This window comes from Tursiops truncatus, chromosome 12 (assembly GCF_011762595.2).
Source record: "Tursiops truncatus isolate mTurTru1 chromosome 12, mTurTru1.mat.Y, whole genome shotgun sequence".
NCBI classification, from domain to species: domain Eukaryota; kingdom Metazoa; phylum Chordata; class Mammalia; order Artiodactyla; family Delphinidae; genus Tursiops; species Tursiops truncatus.
Window position 1 is genome coordinate 20,196,226 of NC_047045.1, and position 19,871 is coordinate 20,216,096.

The following is a 19,871-nucleotide window of genomic DNA, read 5'->3' on the forward strand; positions in this document are numbered from 1 at the left end:
ACATATATATATGTAATCTAAAAAAAAAATGGTTATGAAGAACCTAGGGGAAGGACAGGAATAAAGATGCAGATGTAGAGAATGGACTTGAGGACATGGGGAGGGGGAAGGGTAAGCTGGGACGAAGTGAGAGAGTGGCATGGACTTATATATAGTACCAAATGTAAAATAGCTAGTGGGAGCAGCCGCATAGCACAGGGAGATCAGATCAGTGCTTTGTGACCACCTAGAGGGGTGGGGTAGGGAGGGTGGGAGGGAGACGCAAGAGGGAGGAGATATGGGGACATATGTATATGTATAGCTGATTCACTTTGTTATAAAGCAGAAACTAACACACTGTTGTAAAGCAATTATACTCCAATAAAGATGTTAAAAAAATACAAAAAGAAAAAGGAATCCAAACTTAACACTAAAGATAATCATCAAATCACAAGAGAACAAAGGAAAAGAAAAAAAAAGGGAACTACTAAAACAACCCCCAATTAACAAAATGGCAATAAGAACATATATATCAGTAATTACCTTACGTGTAAACAGAACATATGTTCCAATCAAAAGATACAGAGTGACTGGGTGCAAAAAGAAGACCTGTATATATGTTGCCTACAAGAGACTCTCTTCAGATCTAAAGACACACATAGAATGAAAGTGAGGGGATGGAAAAAGGTATTCCATGCAAATGGAAATCAAAAGAAAGCCAGAGTAGCAATACTTATATCAAACAAAATCGACTTTAAAATAAAGGCAAGAGACAAAGTAGTACACTACATAATGATGAAGGGATCAATCCAAGAAGATATAACAATTGTAAATATTTATGCACCCAACATAGGAGACCCTAAATATATATGAGTAATATTAATGTACATAAAAGGAGAAATCAATAGTAACACAAAAATAGTGGGGAACTTTAACACCTCACTTACATCAATGGACAGATTATTCAGACAAAAAATCAATAAGGAAACACTAGCTTAAATGATACATTAGACCAAATGGACTTAATTGACATAGAGCACTATCCAAAAGCAGCCAAATACACATCCCGTTCAAATGCACATGGAAAATTCTCCAGGATAGATCACAGACCAAGAAAACAAGTGTTGGTAAATTTAAGAAAATCGAAATCATATCAAACATCTTTTCTGACCACAATGCTATGAGACTAGAAATAAACTACAAGAAAAAAACTGCAAAAAACACAAACACGTGAAGGCTAAACAATATGTTACTAAACAACCAATGGATGACTGAAGAAATCAAAGAGGAAATAAAAAAATATCTAGAGACAAATAAAAGAACAGGATAATCTAAAACCTACGGGATGTAGTAAAAGTAGTTCTAAAAGGGACGTTTACAGTGATAACAAGCTTACCTCAGGAAACAAGAAGAATCTCAATTATAGAACATAACCTTTCACCTAAAAGAACTAGAGAAAGAAGAACAAACAAAACCCAAATTTAGTAGAAGGAAAGAAATCATAAAGATCAGAGCAGAAAGAAATGAATAAAGACTAAAAAAAAAAAAATAGACAATATCAATGAAACTAAAAGCTGGTTCTTTGAAAAGATAAACAAATTTGATAAACCTTTAGCCGGACTCTTCAATAAAAAATGGGAGAGGGCCCAAATCAATAAAATCAGAGATAAAAAAGCAGTTACAATCAAAACCACAGAAATACAAAGGATTATATGAGACTACTACCGACAACTGTATGTTGTCTTCTAGACAACCTAGAAGAAATGGACAAATTCTTAAAAAGGTACAATCTCCCAAGACTGAACCAGGAAGAAATAGAAAATATGAACAGACCAATTACAAGTAATGAAATTGAATCAGTAATTTAAAAACTCCCAATAAACAAAGTCCAAGACTAGATGGTTCACAGGTGAATTCTACTAAACATTTAGAGTTAACACCTATCCTTTTGCAACTCCTGCAAAACACTACAGAGAAAGGAGCACTTTCCAATTCATTCTATGAGGCCAGCATCACCCACCCAGATACCAAAATCAGACAAAGGTATCACACACAAAAAATTACATGCCCCCCCCCAAAAGTTACATGCCAATATCACTGATGAACGTAGGTGCAAAAATCCTCAACAAAATACTGGCAAATTGAATGCAACAATACACTAAAAGGATCCTACAACATGATCAAGTGGAATTTATCCCAGGGATGCAAGGATCTTTCAGTATTCACAAAGCAATCAATGTGATACACCACATTAACAAACTGAAGAATAAAAACTATGTGATCATCTCAGTAGATGCAGAAAAAGCTTCTGACAGAATTCAACATTGATTTGTGATAAAAACGCTCCAGAAAGTGGGCATAGAGGGAACATATTTCAACATAATAAAGGCCATATATGACAAACCCACAGCTAGCGTTATACTCAGTGGTGAAAGCTGAAAGCATTTCCTCTAAGATCACGAACAAGACAAGGATACCCACTCTCGCCACTTTTATTCAACATAGTATTGGAAATCCTAGCCACAACAATTAGGCAAGTAAAATAAAAGGAATCAGAATTGGAAAGGATGAAGTAAAATTGTCACTGCTTGCAAATGACATAATACTCTACATAGAAAATTCTAAAGACACCACCAGAAAACTACTAGAGCTCATCAATGAATTTTCTAAAGTTGTAGGATACAAAATTAATATATAGAAATCTGTTCCATTTCTATACACTAACAAACTATCAGAAAGAGAAATTAAGGAAACAATCCCATTTACCATCACATCAAAAAGTATAAAATACGTAGGAATAAACCTACCTAAGCAGGTAAAAGACCTGTATTCAGAAACCTATAAGACACCGATGAAAGAAATTGAAGATGACACAAACAGATGGAAAGATATACCATGTCTGTGGGTTGGTAGAATTAATATTGTTAAAATGACTATACCACCAGGAGATTCCATATTTATGTCTAAAATAATTCCTTAACAATAACCTAGATTCAGTTTATGCATCTCTGTTATTGACGCCTGTTGGAGAAAAGTGTTAGAAATAAAAAGAAGGGTAGCAAGTTGTGTTATTTGGGTTTTTTTTGTTTTGTTTTGTTTTTTACCAGCACAATGTTAGGTTATATTACATCAAAAAAGTTTTTAATGGTCCCAAATATATATACTCAACAACTAAGCATACACTCAGGAGAAAAAAAAAAAATCAAAAAATGAAACAAAAAAATTATGACACAAATGACCACATCTAGAATTTCACTCAATCTTTAATCAAGTAGGGACAAATCCCCACTTAAAAAAAAATCTGCAGTTTGAAGGGCAAAGGGAATAGATAAAAAAGAGGAAACTTCATATTCGCCCCTCCCCCAAAGAGGTTTTTCCAAACCTGCTGTAGCTTGACTAAAATGTTCAGAATGTACGATTTTAAAGGCAGGTCTCTTTATACAAAGAAACTGCTGGCATTCTTAACTAGTGAAGAATTAGGGCAGAAAAGCCTATTCTTCTGAGTCTCAAACATGGTCCAAGAAAGCATATTCTGATTGTAGCAACTGACCAGTCAATCCAGAGTTCCACTTTCAAAACCCCTGCCCTGTTGGCTTTTCGTTTCCATTTCCTTCCCTGAGAAAAGGGCAATGTGTGGTCCAAGCTTAGACCTCGAAGGTGTAAGTCTTCCCCCTAAATGTATAATTATCCCCTCCTCCTGCTCCACTGAATTGGCACTTGATGAGCAGAAGTCAAGTGTGCGAGCTGAGCTGTGTCAGTCATTCACAAGAGGCCACTGCTTTGTTATAGATTTTGTAGTGGGGAGGGGTAGAGAACCAGTTTTCTCAACAGGTACTGATCACAGGCAGTTGCCATTATGACTCAAACTTTGCTTTCTTTGACAAAGGGAGCGTGTCTTCCTTGTCTTCATCCTCATCATCATCCTCATCATCATCAGGATAATCTACCAGACCCACGAGGCCTCCCTTGGTAGTAATAGCTGCCGTCTGAGATGTATTTTTAGGGATGGATCCAGGAGAGCCTGGAGATCCTGGGGATCCAGGTGAGCCTGGAGAACCAGGCAGATTTGTTGCAGGTGACTGGCTGGAGAGGGTAGTCTTTGTTCCACTAGAAAGGGAAAGCTTGAAACTTGGGCTCTGCCGACCCAGAAAGATTTGTTTTCAGAAGCACCTCCTTTTCCTCACTTTCTTTTAATTTCTTCCTCTCCATGAATTTACTTATTGGATCCATAATGTCATCATCATTCTTAGTTTTGTCAGATGGAGACACGACAGGTTCTCCATCTTCCATGTCATCTTCTTCTGTGTTGAACCACATCTCCTCTTCATCTTCTGTTGTTCTGGCGTCTCTTCGATATCTATGATTCCTCAAAATGGAATGCATACTGTCAAGTTTGGGATTATCTTGCCTTTCTCTTTGTTGTTCAAATCTCAGTTTCAATCCTTTAAATGTTTGTACATAATCTACATCTTCCAATGTTTTCCAGTAAATTTCAATTACATGATCAATTAATGATTTTATATTTTCCACTCTAATAAATTCAAACATTTCTATTATGGCAGAGTTCATCAGATTGTAGCGGGATCCATTGTTGAGAAATGCTTTGACTACTGGTTCAAACAAAAAACTTTTCATTATATAGTGGTTGTAAAACTCATCTTTTAATCCAATAATCTTTCTCTTAAAACGAAGAGCACATAATGCCAAGAAAGCATGCTTCGAGGCCATAAGAACTAACACTCTCCGGAGAATGTCCTTATTAATAATGTAGTTCTTTATGTGGTAGGTATGGTGCTCCACACAAAATGTTAACAATTCCAATACAAGTGCCAACAACTGGGCAGTCTGAAAATCATCTTTGCTAGGTTTGTCTTCTGTTGTATTTGCCAGTAAGGGAGCAGTAAGGACATGCATACAGTGCTTGTAGAAGAAACCCAGAAATTCAGTCTTTTCTGTTTTATTGGCAGTAGCTAACATGTTTTTTGGGTCAACTAATGTTCGAAGGAGGCCCATAAGCTGGACTGCTCCTCCATGTTCAGGGTCTGTATCACAAATCATATGTTCTATAATGAGGTTGATGAGCAAAATATCATCATCATTCTGTTGTGCCTCCTGCATGAGAAACTCTCGTACCATGGATGGATTATATTCAACCAAGTATGATAATATATCAGTAGCAGCACTTCGCACCTGTGTATCATCCATGCCAAGGATGACTTCTAAAGCTGGTAATATACCCATGTTTGACAAAGTCTTGAAAAAAGCATCTCTGTTTTGAGGTTGTAGCGTTTGGGAGAATGCACAAAATTCTTTTAAAAAGTTAACCAATTCCTGTCTTTTTTCCTCATCTGTTGCTTCATCTGTTAGCTGTGCAAACAAATCTGTCAGAAATTTTTCATCTTCCTGTAACATACCAACAATTTTTACCTTATTGAAAAAGATAAAATAGTGAAGTGTTGATAACATATTTTCTTCAAAGACTGAAGGAGTAGGTAGAACCATGCCTTGTATATACTGAACTCTGTATGTCTGATGAATTTTTTGTTTCAGCTCAGGATCTGATATGGGAATCACTTCTTTAAACTTGGCTGTTTTAGATAGAAATTCCCTATGTTTTCGTGGTTGTGATAAAGCAGGATCATATTCTAAGCATCCAATGACGTCCATTATACATTCCTCAGAGAACATAACTTCAAAAAGAGCAGTTCGATTCAAGAGGAAGATGCCTTTGATAATTTCATACAAGTGGTGCAGTCCTTCAATATTTTCCAAATCCTCACACACATGAAAAAGCTCTAAGAGCTTTTTAATGTAATCCTCATTTCCCAGTGCTAGTGCAAGTTTTTCACGACGCAGGGGGGAAGGTAAAGATGATGCCACAAGTTCTGCAATTTCCTCAAGGCGACTTAATTCACAAGATGGCAATTCTAAACCTGCCGATGACATATCATCGAAACGCTCCTCTTCAGACTCATCTACAAGGTCCTGAGTGATGTCCACTGATGGGTTCTTTCCTTGAACCTGACATATTTTCTCCCAAATTTCATCACATCCAGCTTTTTCTTGAAAGCTAAGGGCCAAGTCATAATTTTCTGCTTCAGACCACACAATCAAAGTGTCCTGTTGTTTCTGGTATACAGTATTAGGATTTATTTTGGACTCTAAAAGTAGAGAACCGTCGCTCTCGGCCCTGACAAGCAGGGACATGCCCTTCAGCTGCTCCACGTAGCCTGACGACACATGCCCGGTGCCCCGGTCGTCCCACTGCCGGTCCTCGTTGAGTGTGTAAACCTTCACCCGCCGCTGGGTGTCGGTCATCGTGCCGCCCGGGGGCCAGGGCAAAGGCCCCGCCGGAGTCGCCCGGGAAGGGGGTCCAGGGAAGGCGGGAGCCGAGGTGAGATGACGCCCACGAGCGGAGGGCTCCCCGGCCTCACTGCCGCCGCTGGCCGCCCCTGGGCCGCGCTGCTGCCCTCATGGCCCGCCACCGGGCCTGAGCTCTGGCCCCCGCCTTTCCTCGCCTCCGGCTCCTCGGTGCTATTGTCCAGGCCCAGCGAACCCAGCCGCCCGAGGGGGCCGCGCAGCGCTTCGCAGCCTCCCGCCCCGCCGCGCTAGGAACTCGCGGCGCCGTTCACTGCCCTGCTCCCGCCTCCGCCATGATCTCTGTGAAGCTGCTTCCGCGCCGCCTCCTCCTCAGGCCGCCGCCGCCATGTTTTCCTTCCTTATACCTGGCCCTGCCTCCGCAGCCGGGGACTGCGCTCCGCTCCCCTGCTTCAAATGTCCGAAGCTGACCGGCACCTGGTCCTGCTGCAGCTGCCACCACTACGCGGGAGACTCCGAGAGCCCCCTGGCACACGAGCACTCTTGGCTACTGGGAGTCCCTTTCCTTCCGCCGCCGCCTCCTCTTTCGTCGCCTCTTCCGTCTAACTCACAGAGCCAAAGCCGCTGCCATCTTGGTTCGCCCCTCAATAGCGGCACGCGTGGCCACCCCCGTAGCAGCTTCCGGGACGGCCCATTGGCCCCACCATTTAAAGAGACAGGAGGGAAGCCGCGAGCTTCGCAGCGACGGAGGCCTCGGACGGAGACCTTGTTATCTGGGTTTTAAACAGACTCTGTTGGGTGGAATTAGGAGACACACCTCCTTGCCTTTGAACTATTTACGTAAGATGAGTTCTTTCTGGGGGAAAAGATGGAAACCCCACCATTCAATAAGGATTCAGACAGACATTTTGGGCAAATCGAGGGTGAAGACCTCAGTGGAAGTCTTAGACTATTGAGAGCATGACCAAAACCGTGAGAAAGAATTCATTGGAAGACAGAAGGCTGTCTGGCAGGTTAGGTCATGCTCAGGAACAGCACTCCATCTTGAAGTGGTTCCAGCAACAATGCAGAGGTCAAACCTTGGTTTGTGCATCCCAGGAGAAAGTGTATGTGTTAATAATTGCAACAAGTTGCTGACTTTAGGACTCAAGCAAGTTTATTGTGGGACACTTTCTCTGAGTATAATACAGAAAGAATAGTCTCTACATGTTGCGCAAGCATCAGTGCCATCTCTTGGGAGCCTGACAACTGACTGATTACCCAGTTTGGAGCACATGTGTTAGGAGAAGAGTTCCATCTCAGAGTGATGCCTCTGAGAGATTTTTGAGGCTTGAAGCTGTGGGGTTTTGGCCTGTTTGTAGTGGCTAGCTATAAATAACGGCAGACCCACTGGCTAGTGAAAACACCCCTGATTCTTCCCGAAAATTCTTGAGGAGAAATGACTTCCTGCAGTTAAGGAGATGAAACATGTAAATTCGAAATTCTTTTTATACTTTTATATGGAAGTTTGCAATCTCACTGGGGGATAGATAAATGATATGATCTCCTTGATAGAGAGAGTATCTGTATCACTTTAAAATATGTTACTGATCTCAGAACACACACCCTCTGGTGGCCAAGACCCTTTTAAGACTCTGGTATAGCACAGGAGCAGAAATGTTTGGCTCATAGGATCTTAGAGGAGGTATGATTTACTCCATGGGTGTCCAGCCAGTTGCAGTCAGGGAGTGCCCAGTCCAACCCTGATGCAGAAAGGGATATCTTCACAAAGACTTTGTTGAACCAATGTGATAATATCCTCTAAGTTGTTTCCCAGTTAAGCCCCCCCACCTCATATTCTTGGAAACCTAACAAAGGGGAAGCAGGAGAGATTGTGCTGTTATTTGCAGGGTTTTTGTCTTATTTTTTAATGTTATAAATAGGCTATTGTGAGAAAACATTCTAAATTATCTAGATTTTCTATATTACAGAGAGGATACACTTCATCTTTCCTAATCAATGTGATCATTTATAGGGAAGGGTCTATATAACCAGCCCCAGCAAGGACACCTTCAGACTCTAGCAGATGGATTCTAAACTAATTAGTTGGGAATGAAAACATCTATAGCAAATGCATTATGTAAATACAGGCCATTTAAGATTACCCTGTCTTGAAGAGATAAAATTAGATACTTAGCAGAGAAGGGGGAGGTTGGGAGCAGATTAGAGGTTCATTTAGATTATATTTTGTCATTAGTTCTCCTTATCATTAACATCTGGCCTCTGTAGCTATAAATTATAAATATTCCACAGGTATTAGATCAAGTTTTCAATTGATTTTAGAAGACTGATTTATATATGGCCACAGAGCAGGTAACATCTGAGGCAGAATATGATTATAAACTGAATGGAGTTAATATTTGGGGGAAAATGTATAATTAGTTGAAGGTCCCTGCAGATTCACCAGTGTATTTCTATATTTTTCTTTGAAGTTCATTTGAAAATAAAATCTATGATGAGCTTACTTGACCAGTTTTGAACACTTTCATTTTACTACATTAAAAGGAGAGTATTTGCAATGGTTTTGTAATGCGCTGATGAGGCTGAACTGTTTCCCTAGGTATTTCCGGTTAGGGTAAGCCACAGGAGAGATTCTTGCTCAAGACAGGTAGGGTGGAAGTGAAGCAGTAACCATTTGGTAGCTCACAGACATTGCTGCTTATCCTCTGGTTCACATTGTTGAAACCAACTGCTCCACCTTCCCCCAGGTCTTCTTTCAGTTTCTCTGACTCTTGGGCAAGGTGTGTGTTTAGTTCTGCAACCAAGAGCCCCAGCTTCTGTAGGATACCCCTGTCACCAACACCAGAGGCAGCAAGAAGAAACCTGGGTGTCAGTCCCTCTTTGTGGGAATCCAGCTCAGGCTGGTGAGTTCCAGTTCCGTCTTGTTCATCCCTACTCTATGTCCATCTTCCCTTCCTGACTACCCTGGGGACTTCAAGCTCCTTCATCAGAGTTGGAGACCCCAACCTTACGGTGCCACAGCTTCCACAATCCCTGTATCAAATCCCTTCATACAAGTTGTTCTCAGTTGAGGGTAATTTTTTTTTTTTGGTCACACACAGCTTGCGGGATCTTAGTTTAGTTCCCCGACCAAGGATCAAGTCCATGCCTCCGCTGGAGTGGTAGCGTGGAGTTCTAACTGCTGGATGCCAGTGAATTCCCAACTGAGGGCAATTTTCACCCCCATAGGAAACTTGGTGATCTTTGGAGATGTCTTATCGTGACAGAAGTGAGAAGGTGGGAGGGGTAGGGAGGCAGGCATGAGGGTTGCTACTGGCATCTAGTTGACAGAGTTCAGGTACATGGCTAAACATCCTACTACGTGCAGGTCAGCACCCTGTGGCCCTTGTGCGCCCCCCCCCCCCGACCCCAACACACACACATAGAATTATCTGGTGCAAAATGTTAATTTTGGAGGTTGAGAAACCCGTAGGGTTTGGACTGGATAATTCTTTATGAGGTAGAAGGTTCAGGGGCTGTGGTTCTGTTTCAGATTGAACCCTAATTTTTTTTTTAAAGAAAAATTTTTAAAAAGAAATTTATTTATATTTTATTTTTATTTTTTATGTGCAGGCTGAAAGCTTTATTTATTTTTATTATTATCTTAAAAAATTTTTAAGCCTATTTATTTATTTAACATCTTTATTGGAGTACAATTGCTTTACAATGGTGTGTTAGTTTCTGCTTTATAACAAAGTGAGTCAGTTATACATATACATATGTCCCCATATTTCTTCCCTCTTGCGTCTCCCTCCCTCCCACCCTATTTATATTTTATTTTTGGCTGCGTTGGGTCTTCGTTGCTGAGCGTGGGCTTTCTCTAGTTGCGGCAAGCGGGGGCTACTCTTCATTGTGGTGCACGGGCTTCTCATTGAGGTGGCTTCTCTTGTTGCGGAGCATGGGCTCTAGGTGTGTGGGCTTCAGTAGTTGTGGCACGTGGGCTCAGTAGTTGTGGCTCGTGGGCTCTAGAGTGCAGGCTCAGTAGTTGTGGTGCATGGGCTTAGTTGCTCTGCAGCATGTGGGATCTTCCTGGACCAGGGATCAAACCCGTGTCCCCTGCATTGGCAGGCGGATTATTAACCACTGCACCACCAGGGAAGTCCCAGAAGCCTAATATTTTAAAACAAATATTTTAGCAGTTTCCTCCTTGTCAGCAAAACTACATTTTCATTAAAGACCAAAAAGATGAAAACTTCCTTGGCTGTGCCATGTGGCTTGCGGATCTTAGTTCCCTGACTGGGGATCGAACCTGGGCCCTGGGAAGTGAAAATGCCAAGTCCTAACCACTGGACTTCCAGGGAATTCCCAAAAAGATGAAAACTTAAAAAAAAATTATTTATTTAGTTTTATTTTTGGCTGCGTCAGGTGTTAGTTGTGGCAGACGGGATCTTTCATTGCAGTGCACGGGCTCTTCATTGTGGCGGTTGCGCTTCTCTCTAGTTGTGGTGCACAGGCTCCAGAGCACAGGGGCTCTGTGGTTGCAGCATTCAGGCTTAGTTGCCCCGCAGCCTGTGGGATGTTAGTTCCCTGACCAGGGATTGAACCTGCATCCCCTGCATTGGAAGGCGGATTCTTAACCACTGGACCACCAGGGAAGTCCCAAAAGATGAAAACTTTTGATGAACATACACAGCTATCAATCTCTGGTGATATATTTATAGCTATAGAGCATGGTCAGATCCTAACATTTATGAAACACATACTATATAGTAAAAATCACAAAAGTTCTCTGTCAAAGTGTTTTTCTCAAATTGAGAGACTTCTTTTTTTTTTTTTTAAACAGCAGATGTTGGGTTTATAGGAAAATTGAGCAGAAAGTAGAGTTCCCATATATCCATATCCACATCGCCTCTCCAACTGAGTTTTCACTATTATTAACATCTCTGTTAGTGAATGTAAGTTTATCACAATTAACGAACCAATATTGATATGCTACTAAAGTTCATAGTTTACATTAGGGTTCATTCTGTGTTTGTATTAGCCTGCTCATCCTTCTGTAACAAAATACCATAGACCGGTTGGCTAAAACACCAAAATTGATTTGCTCACAATTCTGTGGGCTAGAAGTCCAAGATCAAGGTCCAGTAGGGTTCTGTTTCTGGTGAGAGCTCTTCCTGGCTTGTAGATGGCTGGCTTCTCTCTGTGTGCCCACAAGATCTTTCCTTTGTGCTTGAGGAGAGAGAGAGAGAGAGAGAGCTTTCTGTGTTTCTTCTTATAAGGACACTAATCCTATCATAGCAGGGCCCCATTCTTATGACCTCATTTAACCTTAATTACCTCCTTATAGGCCCTATGTCCAAAAACAGTCACACTGGGGATTAGGGTTTGGGAGAACACAGTTGAGTCCATAGCAGTTCTAGAGTTTTTGACAAATGCATAATATCATGTATCCACCATTAAAGTATCATACAGAATAGTTTCATTGTCCTAAAGATCTCGTGTACACCACCTATTCATCTCTCCCCTCAAATCCCTGGCAACCACTGATCTCTTTACTGTCTCTATAGTGTTGCCTTTTCCAGAACACCATATAGTTGAAATCATACAATCTCTTTACTGTCTCTATAGTGTTGCCTTTTCCAGAACACCATATAGTTGAAATCATACAATATGTAGCTTTTTCAGACTGACTTCTTTACTTAGCAATATGTGTTTAAGTGTCCTGCATGTCTTTTTGTGTCTTGATAGGACATATCTTTTTATTGCCCCACAATAGTCATTGTATGGATGTACCACAGTTTGTTTATCCATTGACCTATTGAAAGACATCTTGGTTGCTTCCAATTTTTGGAAATTATGAATAAAGCTTGTATAAATATTCATGTGCAAGTTTTTGTGTGGATATACATCTTGAACTCATTTGCATAAGTATCCAGGAGTACAGTTGCTGGATTGAATGGTAACACTATGTTAAGCTTTGTAGGAAACTATCAAACTGTCTTCCAAAATTGGTGTGCCATATTGCATCCCACCAACAATGAATGAGAATTCCTGTTGCTTTACATTCCTGTCAGCATTTGGTGTTGTCTGTGTAATAGGTGCATAGTGGTGGCTCATTGTTTTAATTTTCAATTTCCTAATGATATGTGATATTGATTGTCTTTTTCTATGTTTACTTGCTATCCATATATCTTTGTTGGTGAGGTATCAGTTCAGATCTTTTCTTTTTTTTATTGCCTTATTTTACAAAAATTTATTTATTTTTGGCTCCATTGGGTCTTCATTGCTGTGCGTGGGCTTTCTCTAGTTGAGGTGAGCGGGGGCTACTCTTTGTTGCAGTGCGTGGGCTTCGCATTGCAGTGGCTTCTCTTGTTGCGTAGCATGGGCTATAGGTGCACAGGCTTCAGTAATTGTGGCTCACGGTCTCTAGAGCACAGGCTTAGCTGTTGTGGCGCATGGGCTTATTTACTCCACAGCATGTGGGATCTTCCTGGACCAGGGCTGGGACCCGTGTCCCGTGCATTGGCAGGCGGATTCTGAACCAGTGCACCACCATGGAAGCCCAGTCCAGATCTTTTGCCTTCTCTTAAATTGGGTTGTGTGTTTTCTTATTGTTGAGTTTTAAGAGTTCTTTATATATTCAGAAATAAGGACTTGTCTTTTCATTCTCTTAACAGTGTCTTTCACAGAACAGAAGTTTTACACTTTAATTAAGTTCAGCTTATCAGTTGTTTCTTTCATGGGTTCTGCTTTCGGTGGTATCTGTAAACTCACTGCCAAATCTAAGGTCACCTAAATTTTTTCTGATGTTGTCTTTTAGGAAGTTTATAGTTTTATGTTTTATATTTAGGTCTATAATCCATTTTGAATTAATTTTTGCGAAAGGTGTAGGGTCTGTCTAGGTTATTTTTTTTTCTTTTTGCATGTAGATGTCCAGTTGTTACAGCATTATTTATCAAAAAGACTATTGTTATGGGCTGAATTGTGTCCCCCCCAGCCCCCCAAATTCATATGTTGAAGCTTTAGCTCAGTGCTTTAGAATGTGACTGTAGAGATAGGGCTTTCAAAGAAGTAATTAAGTTAAAATGAGTTGTTAGAGTGGGCTCTTATCCAGTGTGACTGACATCCTTATAAAAAGGGACTACAAACACCAGACACATATACAGACCAAGAGATGACCATATGAAGACACAGTGAGAAAGTTGCCATCTGCAAGCCAAGGAGAGAAGCCTCAAAAGAAACCAGACCTGCTGACGCCATGATCTTGGACTTCTAGCCTCCAGAACTGTGACAAATAAATTTCTGTTGTTTAAGCCATCCAGTCTGTGATATGTTGTAATGGCAGTCCTAGCAAACTAATACAACTATCATTTATCCATTGAATTGCTTTTGCTTCTTTGTCAAAGATCAGCTGTCTGTATTTATGTGGGTGTATTTTTGTGCTTCCTATTCTGTTTCATTGATTGATTTGTCTGTTTTTCACCAGTACCATATTGTGTTAATTACTGCAGCTTTATAGTAAGTCTTTAAAGTTAGGTAGTGTCAGTCCTCCAACTTTGTGCTTCTTCTTCACTATTTTGTTGGTTATTTTGAGTCTTTTGTCTTTCCATATAAACTTTAGAATCAGTTTGTCAGTATGCACAAAGTAACTAGCTAGGATTTTGATTGGGATTGCATTTGAATCTATAGGTCAAAATGGGAAGAACTGAGATCTTAACAACATTTTGTCCTCCTATCCATGAACATGAACTATCTCTCCGTTTATTTAGATGTTCTTTGATTTCATTCATCGGAGTTTGTATTTTTCCTCATGTAGATCTTGTACATATTTTGTGAGGTTTATACTAATATATTTCTTTTTTTGAGTGCTAATGTAAATGATGTGTTTTTAATTTCAAATTCTAATTTTTCATTGCTGGCATTTAGGAAAGCAATTGACATATGTTAGTTTTCTTTGGGGACAGGCAGTTGCTGAGGAAAGAGAAATGCTCTGGGCTTATTTCAAAATGGTTAATTTTTCCCTTCCACTGCCACAAGCACAAGGGGGGTTTTTCTCTGATCTTCACCCTGAGAATGTGGAGGGGCTCCTGAAGGTAAAACTCAAAAAATGTGAGGTTTCCCCTGAAGCTGGGCACCCTGGAGTTTTTATCTCTTAAGTTAGACCAAACTCAGCATCCAGAAATTAGTGAATTGTCCTTTAAGTGGTCCTTCCAGGCTCTAGCAGCAGCTTCTGCTCCAGTAAGCTGTGATTCTCTGTATTCTTCAGTTTCTCCAGTTTTCAGGGCAGTGGTTTGCCCTATGGTCTCAGTTCTCTGGTGGATCTAAGCAGAGTTGTTGATTTTCGCTTTGTTCAGTTCTTTTTTTTTTTAGATGTGAGGATGGGAATTACAATTTCCAAGCTCTTTACCTGTCAGACTGGAAACTAGAAGTCTCACAGCATTTTATAAAGTATCAGGCACCTCAAGTATTATAAAAATAACACATCAGTAGCATTATATTGAACAATATGGACATTTTTCACTATATAATTTTATTTTACATGATTATTAAAGGAAATTTAAGCTCTGTTAAAAAGAAAGATAAAGTAATTAAAACAGCAGTTTCTAATTAGTCCTATCACCCAACACCATCTCTGTTCACATTCTAGTAAATGTCTCCTTCCTTCCTCCCTCCTCTTCAGATTTTGTGAAGCGCCTACAATCTGCTGTTCCCTGAGCTAGATGTAGGTTCTTTGGAGTTTCTTGTACCTGTATCATTGTGTGCCTGTAAGCTATGTGATGAACTCAATTCTCCCAGCCATTTTCTTCTGGTTCAACTAGTACTGGTTCAGTATCACAGTGCCCTGCAATGTCATCTGGTTTCACTTGGAACAAAAAAGATTCTACTTTTAGAGATACACAAGAGGACAGATATCACCTGGTAGTACTTAGTGATGACATAGTCATCCAAACTTTTTTGTTTGTTTGTTTTTGTTTTTTGTTTTTGCGGCACGCGGGCCTCTCACTGTTGTGGCCTCTCCCGTTGCGGAGCACAGGCTCCGGACGCGCAGGCTCAGCGGCCATGGCTCACGGGCCCAGCCGCTCCGCAGCATGTGGGATCTTCCCAGACCGGGGCACGAACCTGTGTCCCCTGCATCGGCAGGCGCACTGCCAACCACTGCGCCACCAGGGAAGCCCCAAACTTTTAATACCATTGTTTTTCTTTAGATTATCACAAAATGAAAATATAAACATATAAATTCATGGACTTTCCAGTATACTCTTGTTTATTAGTTTGAAAAAAGGGCTTTTAAAAGATATGTGTCATTAGATGCCTATTTTGGCCTTACATTTTTTTTTTAAATTTTACACCCATAAAATGTCTACCTTTACATAGTAAAACTTTATGTAGTGGTTAATAAAACCATTTTTTTTTTTTTTTTTTTTTTGCGGTACACGGGCCTCTCACTGCTGTGGCCTCTCCCGTTGCGGAGCGCAGGCTCCGGACGCACAGGCTCAGCGGCCATGGCTCATGGGCCCAGCCGCTCCACGGCATGTGGGATCTTCGCAGACCGGGGCACGAACCCGTGTCCCCTGCATCGGCAGGTGGACTCTCAACCATCTGTGCCACCAGGGAAGCCCCAATAAAACCACTTCTTGATGGACCTTCCAAAGGAAACTATTTGTGAAATGTATAAGAAGAAATACTGATTAAAATGACTAATTGTGTGGATGTAAATTTATTATGTGTATATAAAATCTGATGTATATTTTACCATAGATATAATTCTCTATTTTAGATTCCAGCAGTAATGTTAGCCCAGTAAATTCTTAAGCTTTACCAACACCTTACTGAGTTACTTTACACTGTAGAAGTCTTTACATTATTAGGAAATGAGAAAGGAAAACAGAACAGCCCCTGACATTCAGAAGCTGGTCTGGCACTCACAGCTAGGCTGTATTATTCTCCTATGAGACATAAATTATCTCATAGAACACAACCTCAGACCAGATTACTCTGAGACCATGATAAAATGAGACAGAGCAACACTACTTCATAATTTTGTCTAAGCACAGACATAAACAAGGTCACTCTGCCACCCACAGAATATCCATGAAACACCCCTATCATAGCCAAAATGAGTGACTGCTACTTCTTTACTAATTACAGCTTTATCCTTATGCTGTTCTCTTTCCCATAGATAAGATTGATGGAGAAACTTAATCATAGACTCTCTGCCAAGTCACTGAATCAAATTCCAAATCCTGTAATTGGTTCTTTCTACTACAGTCTTACTGAGACGACTTATGATTCCTCATGGTGTGTATTCTTCCTCTCTGCACCAAGGAATAAACCCAACTTCAACTACACCTGTGTTTCCAGTGGTTCTTTGGCTGGAGGACATTGACAGAATATATAAATAAATTAAGTAGTTTGTTCAGCAAACATAAATTAAGCTTGTAGTGTATATATGTATTGTTCAGCAAACATAAATTAAACTTGTAGTATGTGCTTCCAAACTGCTTGAGTGTCTTGGTTTAAAATCTTTGAGAATATGATGGAAGTTACAGAACTTCTTACAGAAAAAGTGCACATTCATTCAAAAATTCACACAGTTTCAGAGGTTCACAGACCTTTTTGATTAAGAGTTTGGATCTAGTCATTAGGAGTGAAACCCTCCCTGCTTTTTTTTTTTTTTTTTTTTTTTTGCGGTACGTGGGCCTCTCAGTATCGTGGTCTCTCCCGTTGCGGAGCACAGACTCCGGACGCGCAGGCTCCGCGGCCATGGCTCACGGGCCCAGCCGCTCCGCGGCATGTGGGATCTTCCCAGACCGGGGCACGAACCCGTGTCCCCTGCATCGTCAGGCGGACTCTCAACCACTGCGCCACCAGGGAATCCCCCTCCCTGTTTTAAGGAGTTCAGAATCAGCACAAGGGAGTAAATGACGTATTTCTTTATTGGGAACATTCTCTAAATAGAAATGATTTCCAGGGCTTCCCTGGTGGTGCAGTGGTTGAGAGTCCGCCTGCTGATGCAGGGGACACGGGTTCGTGCCCCGGTCTGGGAAGATCCCACATGCCGCGGAGCGGCTGGGCCCGTGAGCCATGGCCGCGGAGCCTGCGCGTCCGGAGTCTGTGCTCCGCAACGGGAGAGACCACGATACTGAGAGGCCCACGTACCGCAAAAAAAAAAAAAAAAGAAATGATTTCCAAATGAAAAATAGAGAACCTGGGTTATGACCAGGGTAAGGCTAATTCTGGAAGTGTATTCTTTTCCTTCTGCATATTTTAAAGATTAAATAAATTTATTTTTAATTTATGGCAATAACAAAATTTCTGACAGATAGGGAGAGAAGGAAGGAGGGAAAGAGAGATAAAGTATTGCAAAATGTGCAATTCACACAGTACTCCTTTCAAATGGTACAGAATTGTTCCTTTCTTCTCATTTACAAAGTCTTTCATTCTACCACTTGAACAGAATCTGAACAAGGTGAGGGACTTGTTTTCCAAATAAGGTCATATGCTGAGGTTCTTGGTGGACATGATTTCTTGGGTTACTGTTCAACCCACTACTGCTGCAAAGATGGTGTAGGGAATTCCTGAGTACTGTTTACCCGCACATCAGCTTTTAATCTGAAGTAGACAGCTCCTCAAACCAGGCAGACCGAGTGAATCTCTGCGTCGCAAGTGATTCATGCACAGGTGTCCAAGGCCACATCTCCTGGTGCCCATTCCTTTTAGGCACCTCACAGAATGATCTCTCTCTGAGGTTCCACTATATCAGAGGTGTGATATGGTGAGAGCAGGTTCAAGCCTTTGCTATGTGGAGAAACTGAAAACACCAATCCCATTCTTACTCTCTGGGATCTACCCTGGGTGTTGGTTTTTTAATTTAATGTTTTATTTTGAGATAATTGTTGATTCATATTGAACGTATAGTTGAAATATATAGTAGAGGGAGATCCTTCGTACCTTTTCCCCAGGTTTTCCCCAGTGTAACTTCTTGCAAAACTACAGTATAATATCACAGCCAGGATATTGACATTGATACAACCCACTGATATTACTCAGATTTCCCCAGTTTTTCTTGTTCAGTGGGCCCTCCATATCGGCATGTTCCATGTCCCCGGATTCAACCAACTGTGCATCTGCAACTGGTTGAATCCCTGGACGCCGAACCCTCCAATAGGGAGGGCCCACTATAAGTAGAATACAAGATAGACAACAGCAAACTTTCACAGAGAAGGTAGATGTAAAACTGAGTGTTCAGAGGTAGAGATTAGTAGTATGTAGAGAGAGCAAGGAAGTCTGCAAGGAGGAGGTTAAATCTGAGTTGGGTTTATACAGAGGGGGAATGTTAGAGATGAAGAGGAAGACATTCTAAGTAGTGGGGTGTTATATGCAAAGCTCTGGAGATGGAAAGCTTAGACCGCATGTGGAGAAGAGGAAGTTGTTTTGATGAAAGGATCAGGGAAGAGCAAATGTGGAAAACGAGGTTGGGATTTCTATTAGGGCCAGTCCACAGAGTGCATGTATGATAGACAGGAGAACGTGGCATTCATTCTGCCAGCAATGGGGTCCTGTAAGTGTTTTGTGTAGGAGACTGATATAATTGGAGCAGTGTGGTTCTGGAACTTTTCTGGCGATTGTGCTATAAATGGGTCGCAACAAGGAAAGGTGTAGGCTGTGTGTTGTGGCAGAAGTTATGAGGCACTCTTCCAGAGGCCCTGGACTCTGAGTGGAGAGGTGGCAGAGGGAATGGAGAGGGAGCAAGAGTGTGACAGAGGTAACGAGGGCAGAACCCACAGGACCTGGCAACTCACTGTTCCGACAAACTGTGATGTTCCCTTCAGGTTTTCTGTTTGAGTATTTATTTCACTGCTAATTGCTATTAACTGTCGCCTTAATTTTAGTGATTGCAATTATTTGAATGTTTGATAAAAGGTATTGTATTAATGTTCACGATTTTGTAATCAGTTTTGTCATGGCCCTTAAAAATTAAGTAGCAGATGTCTGCTTTCAGAGGATGATAATGGATCACTACATGCCAGATCCAATTATGAACTTAGAATTGCTCTCATACTGTACATTTACCAGGACAGTACTCCCTCAGGATGCTACTTAAAATACATGGAGCCAAATTCCGCCCTTAGCTGAAACCGTGAATCTCTTGAACTGGGAACGCCTGTCACTTGGCAGAATTTAAATCCCATCAGGGGCTTCCCTGGTGGCGCAGTGGTTGCGAATCCGCCTGCCAATGCAGGGAACACGGGTTAGAGCCCTCATCTGGGAAGATCGCACATGCCGCAGAGCAACTAAGCCCGTGTGCCACAACTACTGAGCCTGCGTTCTAGAGCCCACGAAGCCACCACAATAAGAAGCCCGCGCACCACAACGAAGTGTAGCCTCTGATCACCGCAACTAGAGAAAGCCGGCGCCCAGCAATGAAGACCCAATGCAGCCAAAGGTAAATAAATAAATAAATAAATATTAAAAAAAATAAATCCCATCAAATACAGCAGAAGCATTTCCATGCACACTGTATTTTTTTCCATGAGAAATACATTTATGTATTATACTAACTGTGCAAGAACATAGATCTGTATTCGTGTGTG

The 19,871-nt window shown here is 41.2% G+C and overlaps 1 long non-coding RNA gene and 1 pseudogene across 3 annotated transcripts in view; one reads left to right on the forward strand and one right to left on the reverse strand.

Annotated features, from left to right (window-relative positions):
• Positions 1-19,871, forward strand: part of LOC141275998 (uncharacterized) — a 447,783-nt gene that overhangs the window by 47,486 nt on the left and 380,426 nt on the right. The gene's annotated exons all lie outside the window — the stretch shown is intronic.
• On the reverse strand, positions 3,225-6,312 carry LOC101323777 (serine/threonine-protein phosphatase 4 regulatory subunit 3A pseudogene; annotated as a pseudogene).